The sequence below is a fragment of the Canis lupus genome, chromosome 21, assembly GCF_011100685.1.
Source record: "Canis lupus familiaris isolate Mischka breed German Shepherd chromosome 21, alternate assembly UU_Cfam_GSD_1.0, whole genome shotgun sequence".
Lineage (NCBI taxonomy): Eukaryota > Metazoa > Chordata > Mammalia > Carnivora > Canidae > Canis > Canis lupus.
In genome coordinates, this window is record NC_049242.1 from 1,904,245 (window position 1) to 1,918,394 (window position 14,150).

A 14,150-nucleotide genomic window follows, 5' to 3' on the forward strand; every position below is an offset into this window, starting at 1 on the left:
TTCATGAGAGAGGCAGAGATACAGGCAGAGGGAGAAGCAGGGTCCCTGTGGGAAGACTGATGCGGGACTCGATCCCAGTACCCCGGGAACACACCTTGAGCTGAAGGCAGATGCTCAAGCAAGCCACCCAAGTGTCCCAAGAAATCATTTTTTAACTGTAATGTATCAGGCAGATGAGTTATGAAAGAATATTGTGTATATTATCTGAAAATTGAGACATAAAGAAAAGTTCTCCCAAGAACTAAATGTTATTTATTTTTTCTGGTACTTTTTGGTTTAAGAAAACTTCTCATATATAACAGAATCAATAATAGACCAGAGCATGTAACCATTTTTCAATTATAGTAGTTTTATAAACATGACTATTTCAACACAATATAATTAATTGTGATTATTATGATTTGTTCATTTATGAGATTTTGAATTATTTTGTCCGGTGGGCATCATTGGGTTTTATAGTTTAGCAAAGAGAAGTCCTTTTATATTGATGAAATGTTGTTTCCACAACACTGAAAAGTAATTTATATTTTGTAATGCATAGAAATAGTCAACTTCCAGCATTTCATCAGGGAAAATCTGAATAGAGAATTAGCTATGTACTAACACTAAAAATCCAGTTGAATGAGAGGGCTATCCTCTGCCTGCATATTTATTGTCTATCTCCATAGTTCCTCAGTATACTAATAAGTATGCAATGTTAAGTTGAATTCTAAAACAAAGACATATAATGATACTTTTATTAGATTTAAGATCATTTTCTTTAGGATTTTTTAACATTAAGCCTATTAAAATATATGAGTTTTCCCCAATTTCATGACTTTTGGTGACTGCATATGAAATATTAAAAAATATTGGCTGAATAAATGTATGTTAAATGAAAGATTCATACAAGAGATAGATTTTGGTAGTTTGCTGTGATCCTTTATTGACATTGCATAGATGAGAACAGAAATCTCTACATCGTTTTGAGTTTAGAGGAGAACCTCCTTGATCTTATTGTTTTAAATGTAGGATAGTCAGTGACCAAATCTGGATCCTCTAGTAGGATTCCAAGTCATTGAACTAATGATATCCTACTCCTATCATTTGGAACAAAGCGGCATTTCTCAGCCAGGAAGTGGATGACTTCTGGAAATTTTATAAAAGTCCTGAAGTGGATCAGAAAAGTTAAACAAAGTCAAATTATATCTCTTACATAATTCACTAACAGCTTCTTGATCTATCCTACAGAAGCTCTAATTTTGATTGGGATGCCTGGGCCCTGGATAGAATCTTCATAAAGCAAGACCCTAAAGATTATCTAGGTCATTTATACTGTTGCTTTTTCAAACATTAAAGTGTATAAATCAAAGAAATCTTGTTAAAATGCAGATTCTGAGTCAGCAGGTTGGGGGTAAGATCCTGTATGTCCTGGAAGTCTCAGGTGGTACTGATGGGTCTGGGCCAGGACCTACACTTTGAGCAGGAAGGTTTTAAAAGGCTAAAGAGCCTTTTCAGGGACACAATGTACCACACTGATGTTCAATATTTATTGATTTTACTGATAAGAAGCACAATGTTGTCTGCAACTAACAGTATATTTACAGTGTAATAGTAGCTATTTGGAAGAGAAAGAAAGAACTCAATGAAGCTTTAGAAATTGATATTTATAGCATCTTAGACACAATGTTACTAGTTATTTGTTTAGAAGAAAATTTTGGAAAAAACCTGGTATTTCATAATCTATTTACTCTATAGTTTATCATATGCTCTTATTTCGTGTTGTATATTTAATTTTGCCCTTCTATAGATTGCTTGACAAAATTGCACTCTACCTGTTATGTTTTAATACTTGTTTAAAAAAACATGTTTGAGAGGTTTATATTATTTTCATTCTGAATTTACTTATTTGAAAACAAAGAATGAATCATATATATGAGAAAAATCATTGATACTGAGGAAACTTGTACAAATATTTTTACTTAGTATTAATTTAATGTCCTGTGACTTGCTAAGAATGGTAATGGAAATAGTCTACATTATCAATTATGTGTCTTATCAAAAATCAACTAGAAAGTGAGAATAATCACACTAGAGTCTTTTTAAATTAGATGAAAGTGCCACCTTTTACATTGTTATGCTGAGTTTAAATGCTACCACTTACAGAGCCGTACTCATCTAAAGTGCTACCATTAACAGCGGTTTGGCAAGCCAGTGTTAACCACCTACAGTTTTGTGCTCAGTTTTGTGCTGAGCAAAATTGATGCTACCTATTGCTTTGTAACTAAAGTACTTCTTTTCACAGTTGCATTCCAAGTTAAGAGCTCATATTGATGGAACAGGCCAAGGTGAACCGCATACCTGACTATATCTTATTATATGGTAAGTGGATCACACAGTTAACCTTTACCTCTCCCTAATGTGTACTGCTCTTCTTAACAGTGCACAGGTGAAGAACAATAATATGAATTGAGCTTACATAAGTAGCTAAACGCACACACCCAAACAGATGAAGGCTGCCTTGTGGGTGCAAGCTTTGTCTAGATATTAGCAATATCCCCTAGATAGGCAGAGTTTTAAAGCCTCACTTGTCTGCATTAGCTGGAACTCTTCACACTACTGACATAATGGAAAAAGCTACCAACCAAAGCACTCCACTCAGGAAAGCTGTTACCAATCAAACACTTGTAGCAAATGAAATAAACACTATCATCCACAGTGCTAGAGAAGTGAAAGATTAGTCATATAAGTTTGAGACTAAAATGCTTCTTCACAATAAAGTTGTCTGCTGAATCCAGTGAAATGTGTACTATGATACTGGATATATTATGTATGAATAATAGAGTCTATTCTAGGTAGATAAAAAAATCCAGCCTGTGTAGAACTTATAGTCATCAGATATTTCTATACCAAACTCTGGTTAAAGTGCATGAGCACTGGAGAGAAAACTGTACTTAGTCACTCCAGAATCTTTGTATATATAGGTGTTTTTTTTTAAGATTTTATTTATTTATTCATGAGAGACATAAAGAGAAAGAGGCAGAGACAGGCAGAGGGAGAAGCAGGCTCCATGCAAGGAGCCTGATGTGGGACTCGATCCCAGTACTCCAGGATCACGCCCTGAGTCAAAGGCAGACACTCAACCACTGAGCCACCAGGCACCCCTCATCTTTGTATATAAAAGAGAGGATGTGCTTCACCCTGTGAACACCTGGCAAACATATATATTAAGTTAACTAGCACACTCCAGTGATTGGCCTCATCTTGGCATGGTGCTGTGATAGAAGACAGATTCTAGAAAACACTCAAAAGTAGGGATGAACATAATCCAAATCATGAGGAAATGGCAGGAGCTGCATATTCTGGTCCAGATCCCCTGCACAAATAGATAAGGGAGAAGAATACATGAGGTGGGAAACAATATATGAACAGTTTTTAAATGGTAGGCTTTTGTTGATAGGAAATATGAAGCTACATAAAAATATGTTAAACATTAATTTTTTGACCATATCTAAGTATCTCTATGTTTCCTTTTGCTTCATAAAGAATTAGTTTCTGCAACCCCAGAAATAAAACTATTTTCTATGATGAAGACAGTACAGATAAAATAAAGAAATAATATTCTGTTATATTATGCTTTTGTGGCCGCATGACAGTATGTGATTTTAATAAAGGTGGATAAAGGTTGAAATTGCACTGATGGGGATCCCCAGTATGTGAAAGAATCACTTAAAGATTCTGTAAAGAACTCACAGTTCCTTTCATTCTAGTAACAAGGGTTTACATTTAATTTTTATGTCTCATATGCCTTGTTGGTCTGTAACAAAAAACTGTCTGTTGATTATGTATCATTTGGGCATTCTAACAATCAAGGGTATATTACAAGAGAAGATAAAAAATCCTTATGCTCTTAATCCATAAATACCTAAAATATGCATTTGGGTTTCGGCGTCATTATAGAGGAGAAAGCACTCCCCACTGATATGAGAAAATCTAGTGCCAGAAGTCAGAGAGATATCTAAATTAGTTGTAAAAAACAGACTTGGCAGGAAGAAATATATATATATATATATATTATATATATATATATATATAATATATATGTGTGTGTGTGTGTGTATACAAATTTACTCATTCTTTTTAAAGCTTATTTGTTGAATGCTTATCTATCAGATCCTTATAACCCCTGATTCCTTTCTCATACATGCAAACCATTGGGCAATGTTAACTATAACTTTAAAATGTGCCCAGAAACTGACCATCATCACCTCCTCTGTTATGCTGTTCCAAGCTGCATTGTTTCTAATCTGGACTACTGCATTAGCCTCCTTATAGTTCCCCACTTTCCTTCTAAAGTTCCTTTAAAACATAAGTTTGTGTTCCTTCTTTGTCAGAATCCTAGAATGAATCCATGTTTCAGAGAAAAAACTGAAATCCTTAGAGTGACTTAAATGTCCTACACAATTAGGCTTGGACAGGGTCCTCCTTGCTTTCTCATCCTGTGTCTTAGCTGGTCAGGCCAGATGGCCAAGATTCTCTAGAGGATTCCCCAGGCCTTAAGACTGCAAAACCTGCAGCCACTAAGCAAAAGGGAATGTAGGCTCCAGATGCCTTCTTTCTCTTTTACAGACTACCATCAACAACATTGATGGGATGGTAACCTGAATGGAAAATAAACTTTACATGCTTAAGCCATTGGGATATTTAGTGATTGTCACAGTAGTTAGATTACTCTGAATACCATGATAGACCAGGATAACACAAAGTATTTTGAAAGTGCGTATCTGATTTATGCCAAATGAATTGTATGTGCTACATATTCAGTGGGCTTTAAATGCATAAAACATTACTCTGAGTTGGATAATTAAGAGAAGCTTCATCTGCATGATAGCCAACATTCTGAAGGATAAATAAGGATTGAATAGTAGAACAAAATAGGAGAAGTGTATGTTAGGGAGAAGTACTGGAATGTTCCACATGATAAATGTGGGCATGTGAATGACATATTTGGTAGAGATTCAAAACAATATTCTAGATGAAGCTAAAGAACCCCAGAGAAATCAGGGAAGAGTAAGGTATAAGGGTAAAATAATCAGAATAGCAGCAGCCAGGGCAACTGTACAAGAAAACATGTATAGCTGTTGTCTGTCTTCCATAGTAATCAGTAACATGTTTTCACAGTTGCACCTTGCAAGTTATGATCAGTAGCTTAATTCCTACCAAAAGGTCAATTTCAAATAACATCCTTTTAACAGCTACCTTGTATTCTTCCAACCAATTTGCTCCTCACTTCCATTCCACTGTTTTTGTCCATCAATTTCCAATCCCTGTTAATTCCAGGAACTGCTGTTGTTACATCTTCCTACCACCAGCTTGGACATAATAGAGGAAGCTATATGGCTGGACTGATTGAGTTCCCTTCAAATTTCAGAATTTAAACTTCAATTAACTTGGGTTTATTCTCAAACATATTTATACAGTAGTGTGTTTTTCCCACTCTCCAAAATGACTAGTGTGAATATTTTTTCAATCTCCTTAAATTGCCCATGTAGTGTTTCTTGACATTGAGTTTCTACTTTACTGGCTGCCTCTACTTGTAATTAATCAGAGGGAATTACATCTTCCACCACTACACCTGCAAACCCATGTTATCCTACTGATACTGTTTTCTCTCCTTTTACAATACAAGAAAATGCCTTGATGACATTTCTATTTGCTAGCTCTTCTACTTTTGTGTCAGACCTCATACTGTTTTCATTACTCCTGTACTTTTTCACTTTCTTTTATGTACTTTATCAATTTCTCATTTTCTACTGGACTTTATCCATTAATACAAAAATATGATCTTATTCTATTTTAATTTAAAAAAAAAACAAAACAAAAAATATCCCACACTTCATGTTCTCCTCCAGTTAATATCTCGTACTTACACTTCTTTTTTTTCTTTTTTCTCTTTCTGTCTCTCTTTTATTTTGCACCTTTAACCTAAAACTTCTAAGAATTGCCTATCCATCAGTTCCAGTTGTTCACCTTCATTTCATTTCACTCTCAGCAACTTAACCTCACTTCATCCCACGTTATCAAGCCCCAGTGAGCATGTCTCTATATCCATCATATTTGTCATCATAGCAGCATTGGATACATTTTCTTGTTTTTTTAAGGTCATTTTCTTTATTTGGTTTCTCTGATTTATACTCTCCTCACTCTCCTTTTAATTCACTACTTCCTACTTCCGATTACTTTCCTGAGTTTCTCTCTGCCCATTCTCCTCACATTGTTATTTATTTTTATTTTTTAAAGATTTTATTTATTAATTAATGAGAGAGAGAGAGAGAGGCAGAGACACAGGCTCCATGCAGGGAGCCTGACATGGGACTGGATCCCGGGTCTCCAGGTCAGGCCCTGGGCTGAAGGCGGCGCTAAACTGCTGAGCCACCCGGGCTGCTCTCTCCTCACATTTTTAAACCCTACCTCCAGGCTTTACTAGAACTTCTATCCATTCTCATCCACTGACTCCTTTCTAGGTAATCTCATCCAGTCCCATAACTCTAAAGGCAAAGCTATATCAATGACTCCCAACTTTAAACCTCTAGCCCTTACTTCACTGAGACTCCAGACTTTTATCTCCAACCACCTAATCAACCTCTGTATGGAAGCATCACAAGATATTTTTAACAGAGCTCTTAGTTTTTCTTCTAAGTTTCATACTTTCCCAGTCTTAACAAATTTATTAATTTTATTATACTCAACTGCTCAAAGTAAAACCTTAAGACATCCATATTTTCTCTTTTTTACCCTATTCTCATATCCATCTACAAAATTTGAACTAAATCTGTCTACCTTTCCCCACCTCTACTTGTGATTTTATTTTATTTATTTTATTTTATTTTATTTTTTTATTTGTGATTTTAATATTGACTTTCATTACTCCATTTTTTAAGTTTTTAAAAAAGATTTGTATTTATTAATATCAGAGAGAATGAGAGCAGGGGAGGGGCAGAGGGAAAGGGAGAGTATCTCAAGCAGACTCCTCACTGAGCACAGAGCGCAATGAGAGGCTTGATTCCAAAACCCTGAGATCAAGAGTCAGATGCTCAACTGTCTGCAACCCAGTGCCCCTTAAGTAATTTTTAAGTGTTGAAATACAGGTATTTTTTGTTTGTGCAATGGCTTATTTTACATATTTATCAAGTTCTTTTTTTAAGATTTTATTTATTTATTCATGAGAGACACAGAGAGAGGCAGAGAGAGTTGCAGAGGGAGGAGAAAGAAGCCTATGCAAGAAGCCCGATGTGGAACTTGATCCTGGGACTCTGGGATCATGCCCTGAGCCAAAGGCAGACACTCAACCACTGAGCTACTCAGGCATCCCATATCAGCAAGTTCTTGACCATCTCTATAATTTTCATACCTTCCCTTTTTTTGCCTTATTTTTTTTTTACCATCAACATTAACATCTTCATCTCAAGCCCCCCAGCCTCTCTATGTATGCCCCATGGACTCTTACAACTCCAATTACACCTGTCATCCATCCTCTTACCTGTCATGGATCCTCTTATCTCTCTTCCCCCTGCCCCATACCAAATGAAAAAGTTTTGCTGAGTAATGTGGAAAGAACATTTCTGGATAGCATTTCTAGTGGAGAAGGGAAGAGGTAGATCCTAAGTGGAGCTCCCTTCCTGCTAGGATTAGCCAGAGTTTAAATCAAATTTGGTATCTAGTGAGGAGTTCCTTAGCAGAGGAGATCTACTGAGCTCCTTTTTGGAGCCCCAGTCAGGACAGGAAGACCTGAAACAACTTGGAGAAGTTATATCAGAAGCAGTATCTCAGAGTGATCCTTAGACATAGCAGACTGAAATCAAAGAAAGCAAAGAAACATTAGAAGCTCATAATTTGCCCTAGAATGCTAAGATATTCTTTGTATTTATAGTTGTATTATTTTCTGTTTTACTTGATGTCTTATAATAGGCTTGTGATATTTTTATTTGGAATATAGTAAATATTTTTATTTATTTGTTATTATTTTTTGTGAGAGAGATTGAGAGAGACTGAGCAGTGGGGAGAGGAGGACAGAGGGAGAGAATCTTAAGCAGGCTACATGCTGAGCATGTAGCCTAACAGAGGACTCAATCTCATGATCCTAAGATCATGTCCTGAGCTGAAATCAAGAGTTAGATGCCTAACTGACTGAGCATCCCAGGCACACCATTAAATGTTTATTTTTATCGGCATATTGAAAAATTAATTTTGACACATTTTCTTAATGTACACCATACATTATGTATACCATACAGTAGTATTCTTGGTTTTATGGTATTTTACAAAATTAACACTATGTTATTTTACAGAATAGATTAGTAATAAGAAGACTGACTTGCCATCATCTACAGTCATTTTGAACCACATTTCTCTTACTATATTTGTTTCATGTCTGCCTCCTTTTGGTTTATTACTCTAAACTCTTTCCTGTCTCAACCTTTTCATTTGCAGTTCCCTCTGGAATCTTCTTGCCCTGACTCTACAGTGGCTATATTATGTCCTTTAGGTTTCATGTAATGTCAATTCTCTAGTTAAACAGTGCTTCCCAGAGCCCACCACCATCCTACCACTCTGAAATATATTTATTTCATTGTTTATTTTTTTTTACTTCTAGTACTAGAATAAAAAATATGAGGAATATAGAGAACTAATCTTCTTTGCTCATTATCATATCCTCTAAATATTAGAGGGGCTTCTGGCACATAGGATTATCACAATAAATATTTTTGAATAAAATAATAAAATGCTTAGACATTCATTCATTCCACATTATATTTTAAGTGACTTTTTCATCCCAAGCAATTTTTTTTCAGTGTGATGTATATAATAGTGAAGAATATAGATAAAAATCTAAGTTCTTATAGATTTTATAAGTTAGTAGTGGTGGGAGAGACTAGACTTGAAACAAGCAAGCACATCAGTTGGAAACAAATGCAATGGAAACATTTGCATTTGTAAGTAAGCAAAAAAAAATGATGATGCAGGCCACATTGTTTTGACAAGATGATCAAGAAAGCCTTGTGAATGAGATTACATTCAGTTTCATGTCAAGATTACATATTTAGATTACAGAAAAGGAATCAAGCAACCTAAGCTTGGAATATATATAAAATATGCAATAAATTATGCAACAATTTGGCATATATCTAAATAGTGTGTTTGCCATTGCTCAGTGGTCCTGTCAATTACCTACTGACAATGGCAAGTGAACTGATCAGTGGCAATTTTGGATACTCCCATTTCATCTCCATTATCTAAATTCAGAATAGGTAACTCAACCATTAAAATTGAAGGCATTTGAATAAAAAACCTGAACTTCAAATTATCTGTATTTAATCCCATATACTTAGGGTTTGTTTTCCATTTCAAAGGAAATTATATCCCTTACTACACATGTGCCCTCACTCTGTTTCTTTCCAGCTTTTGAAGAATTTTTCGTTTTGTTTTTTTTTTAATTTTTCATTTTTATTTTAAATTTTATCCATCTTTTTCTTTCCTCTCTTTTTCCCTTGCTCTTGTTTTCAATGTTCTCCTTTTCTCCAAAGGCCCTTTGCTGATTTCACACATGCCTGTTTTTTTCTTTTTTTTTTTTTTTTTTCTAGTTTGGGAAACAGATAAACCAACTCATCAAATGAATGTGATGAGCTCCTTAATATTACTCCACTTTTCTTCAATAATTTAGATCTACAACATACAATTTGTACCTAGATCTGAAAATTCCTTTCCATATTTCATGGAACATTTCAGTTATGTCAGGCACTATGTTACATACTCTGAAAAATACTGTCTTATCTTAACCTCAATACTTTGTGATTAAATTGTTATTTCCATTTTGAAGTTGAGGAAATTCAAGGGTTAGTGTATTACACAAAGTCATACAGCAGGAGTGCAGCAATGCCCAGGTATAAACCCAGGGTTCCTAAGTCTAAATCTTCTCATCTTTTATTAATCCTTGAGGCCATTCATAATTTTCTCACTTCTGTATCCAGCAGTCTTTTTTATTTTTGTTATTATTAATGAAAACTTTTGAAATTGTGTTTTATGTAACTTCTTTTTATATTTTTCTTGACTTATATCGTTGTTTTTCTCTTTCCTGCCTTTACTCCCAACCCCCTTCCTTGACTGGATTCCCTTCCATTTAAGTATAGACCTATATGTCTTGGCTCATGATATTTTCCTTCATATAGATGATACTCCTTCTTCTGCACTTCAAACTGATCTTTGAAGGAGTATCTCCTTAATCATTTTTTTTTCTATAAAACCCTACTTCTTGACTGTTTATATTGTCTGTGAATTCTCTACTGTATGATTCATCTTGTACTTTTCATCTTGATTTTCCTGCTCATTAATGTTCCTCCATCCCCCAGAATATTTTAAGAATATTATGAAGACAGGAAGCTTGTTTTATACTTCTATAAACATGGGGCCCTTGACCCTAACCCAATATAGGAGACATGGTATAGTTTCATATATACTTGATTGATAAGTAATAGTGATTAATATTGAAGTTGATATCAACATGGAAGTTGTGCATGTTTGAATTATTTCTCCTCAAATATATTTTCATTAAATATTTTTAAAATATAATGATTTATTAATATAGATGTGCTTTCCAAATATTTCTGAAAAGAAGAATTTGTGATTCCAATTAATATGTGACAAATTCACTAGAGAGAACATATTCCCATAATCACCTCTGATTTACTTTATATTACAAGATTTCTTCAAGGAAATATGAGTTTTTTAATATTCTAAATATACATGTGCTTTATTTCATATCCTTCTACTGAAGAAGTATTTTCTTCTGGTTTTCGTGGTTTAGAATGTTAAATATATGAATACTGAATGATCAGGGTGGAATTTCTTGAATTCTAAGCTGAAATTAATCAAAAGATTTGAATATGCACATTTAACACACTTCCAAATTATTGCACTTGTGCATCTTATTCATGGTGATTTCCTCTGAAATTGCAAAATCACAGGTGGTACAACTTATTTGATTCATTCCATTCTGTCCTTCAGTGTGTATAAAGCATTTCTTTCTAGCCAAATTAAGAAACTGTTTATGTTAACATTTCACTCTACCACTGCCTTCGTTCACCAATGTGTTTCACATTTTGTCAATGCCTTTTTCTGCCCTGCAATTCTGGCCTTGAACAACATAACTACCCATCAAGATACAAACAATATTGCTTTTTATTAATTTCTAGGAAAAGAAGTCAAACCTAAGTATACTTGAGAGAAAACTATAATTAATTCATATAATTAATTACTTTTCCACAACAACAACAACTGTGACAATTATTCATTCTAAGAAAGTCTAATCACATTACAGAAACTTGTTCCGGTTACTTAGCTCTCAACACAATCAGGAAAATTACTACAGGGTTGGTCTGTATTGAGACTTGTTCATTGTATCTTATTGATGTCAATTTACCATGCTAGATTCCTTAATTTTTAGCTAAACAGAGGTCAGCTACTAGCCTCTATATCAACTTCTGGGTTTCTATAAGCCCTTTAGCTTTAGAAAATTTATTTTCTCTTTAATATGTTAAATAAATGGCTTGAAGGCTCAACTATAAAGGGCAGAAAGGTCACATTCTACCTCCACCACCTGCTGACTACAATGTCTCAGAGAGCTCACTGGGGGCTTAATGTCCCTTTATTACATCTTACTCTAAAGTTCTAGTTCCCTCAAATTCTTAATTTTAGTCATGAATATTTTCTTTTCTTTTCTTCATCCTAAAATAACAGAGGCATGGAACATAGTACTTTTGCATTGACTTCTACAAAATATCATTTAAATAAAGTGGTTTATATGGTATAGTCTTTTTAAAAAGTTATTTTAATTCATCAGTTAACACACAATGTAGTATTAGTTTCAGGTGTATGATATACTAATTCAACACTTCCACACATCATCCAGTGCTAATCACAAGTACATTTCTTAATCCCCATCACCTATTTAACCCATCCTCTCCCAACTCTCCCCTCTGGTATACAGTCTTAAGCCATAGATTTTGGACTGACAGTGGACAAAGGATAAAAATCTTGAGACTTTCTCATTGGCCAAGTATTTTCCTTAGGTTCTTGTTTTCTTGCTCTGTTTCTGCTTTCTGCTACTTTCTTCTCTAAGTTGGTTACAAAAAGAAAAAAAAATGACTCCTACTTTACTAACCAGAATTATTGAAGTCTTTCTGTGTCTCATCTTGGACCATTTTGTTAAGAGGGAGTTCAGCTATCAGTTTTTACATGGATCTTCTTTTTTTTTTTTTAATTCCATCTGCAGTTGTTTTCAGCAAAATCTTTATTTAACCTGCAAATGACCTCCAACTTGAAAATATTCACATTTCATATTCTGTTATATTTCAAAAGAGATAAAAAGCATATTATCTAATAAATTACACATGTGATTATCCAAACTGTTTACAGAGGCAGTGTCTCCTCTTTGTTGTCTAATGGCATCATATTCTTGTTTTACTTTCAGGTATCCTGTAACTTAATCTGGATATTCTTCTTTAATGGGCACTAGCTCCCCAAACCTCATTCAATCTACTATTGAATCTCTGTCTCTTCCATGGGAGACATTATTTTTTTCAGCCAGTTCCCCTTCTACATTACTCTAATTAAATTTTCAGAATGTATATTTCTTCCAAAAATGTTCATCCTCCTTATAATGTTTCCAAATGTGTTTCTTCGATTTGGACTACATGAAATCTTGTGTGGTATAGAAAGAGCAGTTTCCTTCTATAGTTGCTTCACTCTAGTGTTAAAGGGACAATTTCAGGAGAGTTACCCATACTACAAAATCTCTCCAGTTCTGAGAGACTATTTCTCAATAGCCAATGTAGCCTTCTTGTTTGTGATACTGCCTAGTTCTCAATATATGATATGAACTTAATAAATTGTTCAATGAAACTCTGATTGAATTTCACTTGCCTAGAAAAAGTTAATTTACAAATTACTAGACTCTTGTTGACAATTATTTGCCTACGTGTGAAGATAAACAATATTCTTGGACAGACTTACATGCCTGTACTTTATGTTGCCTTGAATTTGGGTATTATACTTTCTCTTGATTTTTTTTCTCACAATTATATGCTTTGTTAAGCAGATTTCTTTGGGTGGCTCTTCTCCCAAACTTTAAAGAAACTCAGTGTATGGATAACCATTACTATCAATCGTGAACATTTTTGTGAACATATATTATATTTAGAAATATCTACTATGTAATGGAAATTCAAGTAAAACATAGAACATAGTCTCTGCCCTCCAGGAGCTTACATTATAGTAATATATTAATAATAAGAATAAAAATAACTGACATTTCAGTCAGTGTACTAATTACTTTGTAAAAATTATCTCTATAAATCTATATAATATGATAAGGAAAGGCCAATGGATATTAGAGGCTACAGAATGCAATATGAAGAAAAGTACCAGGTTGAAGTGGATTTAACATACTTAAAGAGAAAATTAATAGACTGCTTTCATCTGAGTAGTTTTTATTTAGAGAAAGATTAAAATATATACTCAGAGAGGTCACTAGAATTCTTAGCCATCATGTTGAAAAATTTAAGATTTATCATCATATTAATAGTTAACACTAATGTTTATTTTATATGTGACTGAGTTTAAGTGTTGATAATGTAACAAAACTAGCTTTAAATGGGTTAATCGGTCAAATTTCATGGGTTGAAAGACCAAAAGACTCATGGCATAGAAACCAGATAAAGTAACAGACTAGATATAAAGTGATTTGGGAATGGACTTAATTAAGCAAATAGAAATAGAAAGGATGGGATAGATTATGTGAAACATTATAACAGAAGAAACTAACTTGCTATCTGACTGATTTCAGAGGGAGGAGGATGAGAAGGAAGCAAATGATGAAGAATTTATTTTATAACCACATCCTTTGCCATTGTCATTACCTGCTTCACTTTGGAAATCTTAAATTCTAATAATTCACTTAATACATCATTTATTCACATAGAATAAGTCTAAATTGTTTATCATGATTACAACTTTCTTCAGATATGACCTTCAAGAACTTACACATGATTATTTCTCCAGCCTTTACTCCTCCCACTTCAAAGAGCAGCTTTGTTTGCATGCCTACCATGCATTCA

The 14,150-nt window shown here is 34.0% G+C and overlaps 1 protein-coding gene and 1 long non-coding RNA gene across 6 annotated transcripts in view; one reads left to right on the top strand and one right to left on the bottom strand.

The window, feature by feature from the left end:
• Positions 1-14,150, bottom strand: part of CNTN5 (contactin 5) — a 1,277,333-nt gene that overhangs the window by 691,679 nt on the left and 571,504 nt on the right. The window lies entirely within an intron of this gene.
• The window catches only part of LOC102154240, a 97,895-nt gene that overhangs the window by 36,664 nt on the left and 47,081 nt on the right, over positions 1-14,150 (top strand). For all 4 annotated transcript variants that reach the window (XR_005375406.1, XR_005375404.1, XR_005375405.1 and 1 more), the window contains one exon: positions 2,285-2,361. This is a non-coding gene — a long non-coding RNA (uncharacterized LOC102154240). The remainder of the gene's footprint in view (positions 1-2,284; positions 2,362-14,150) is intronic.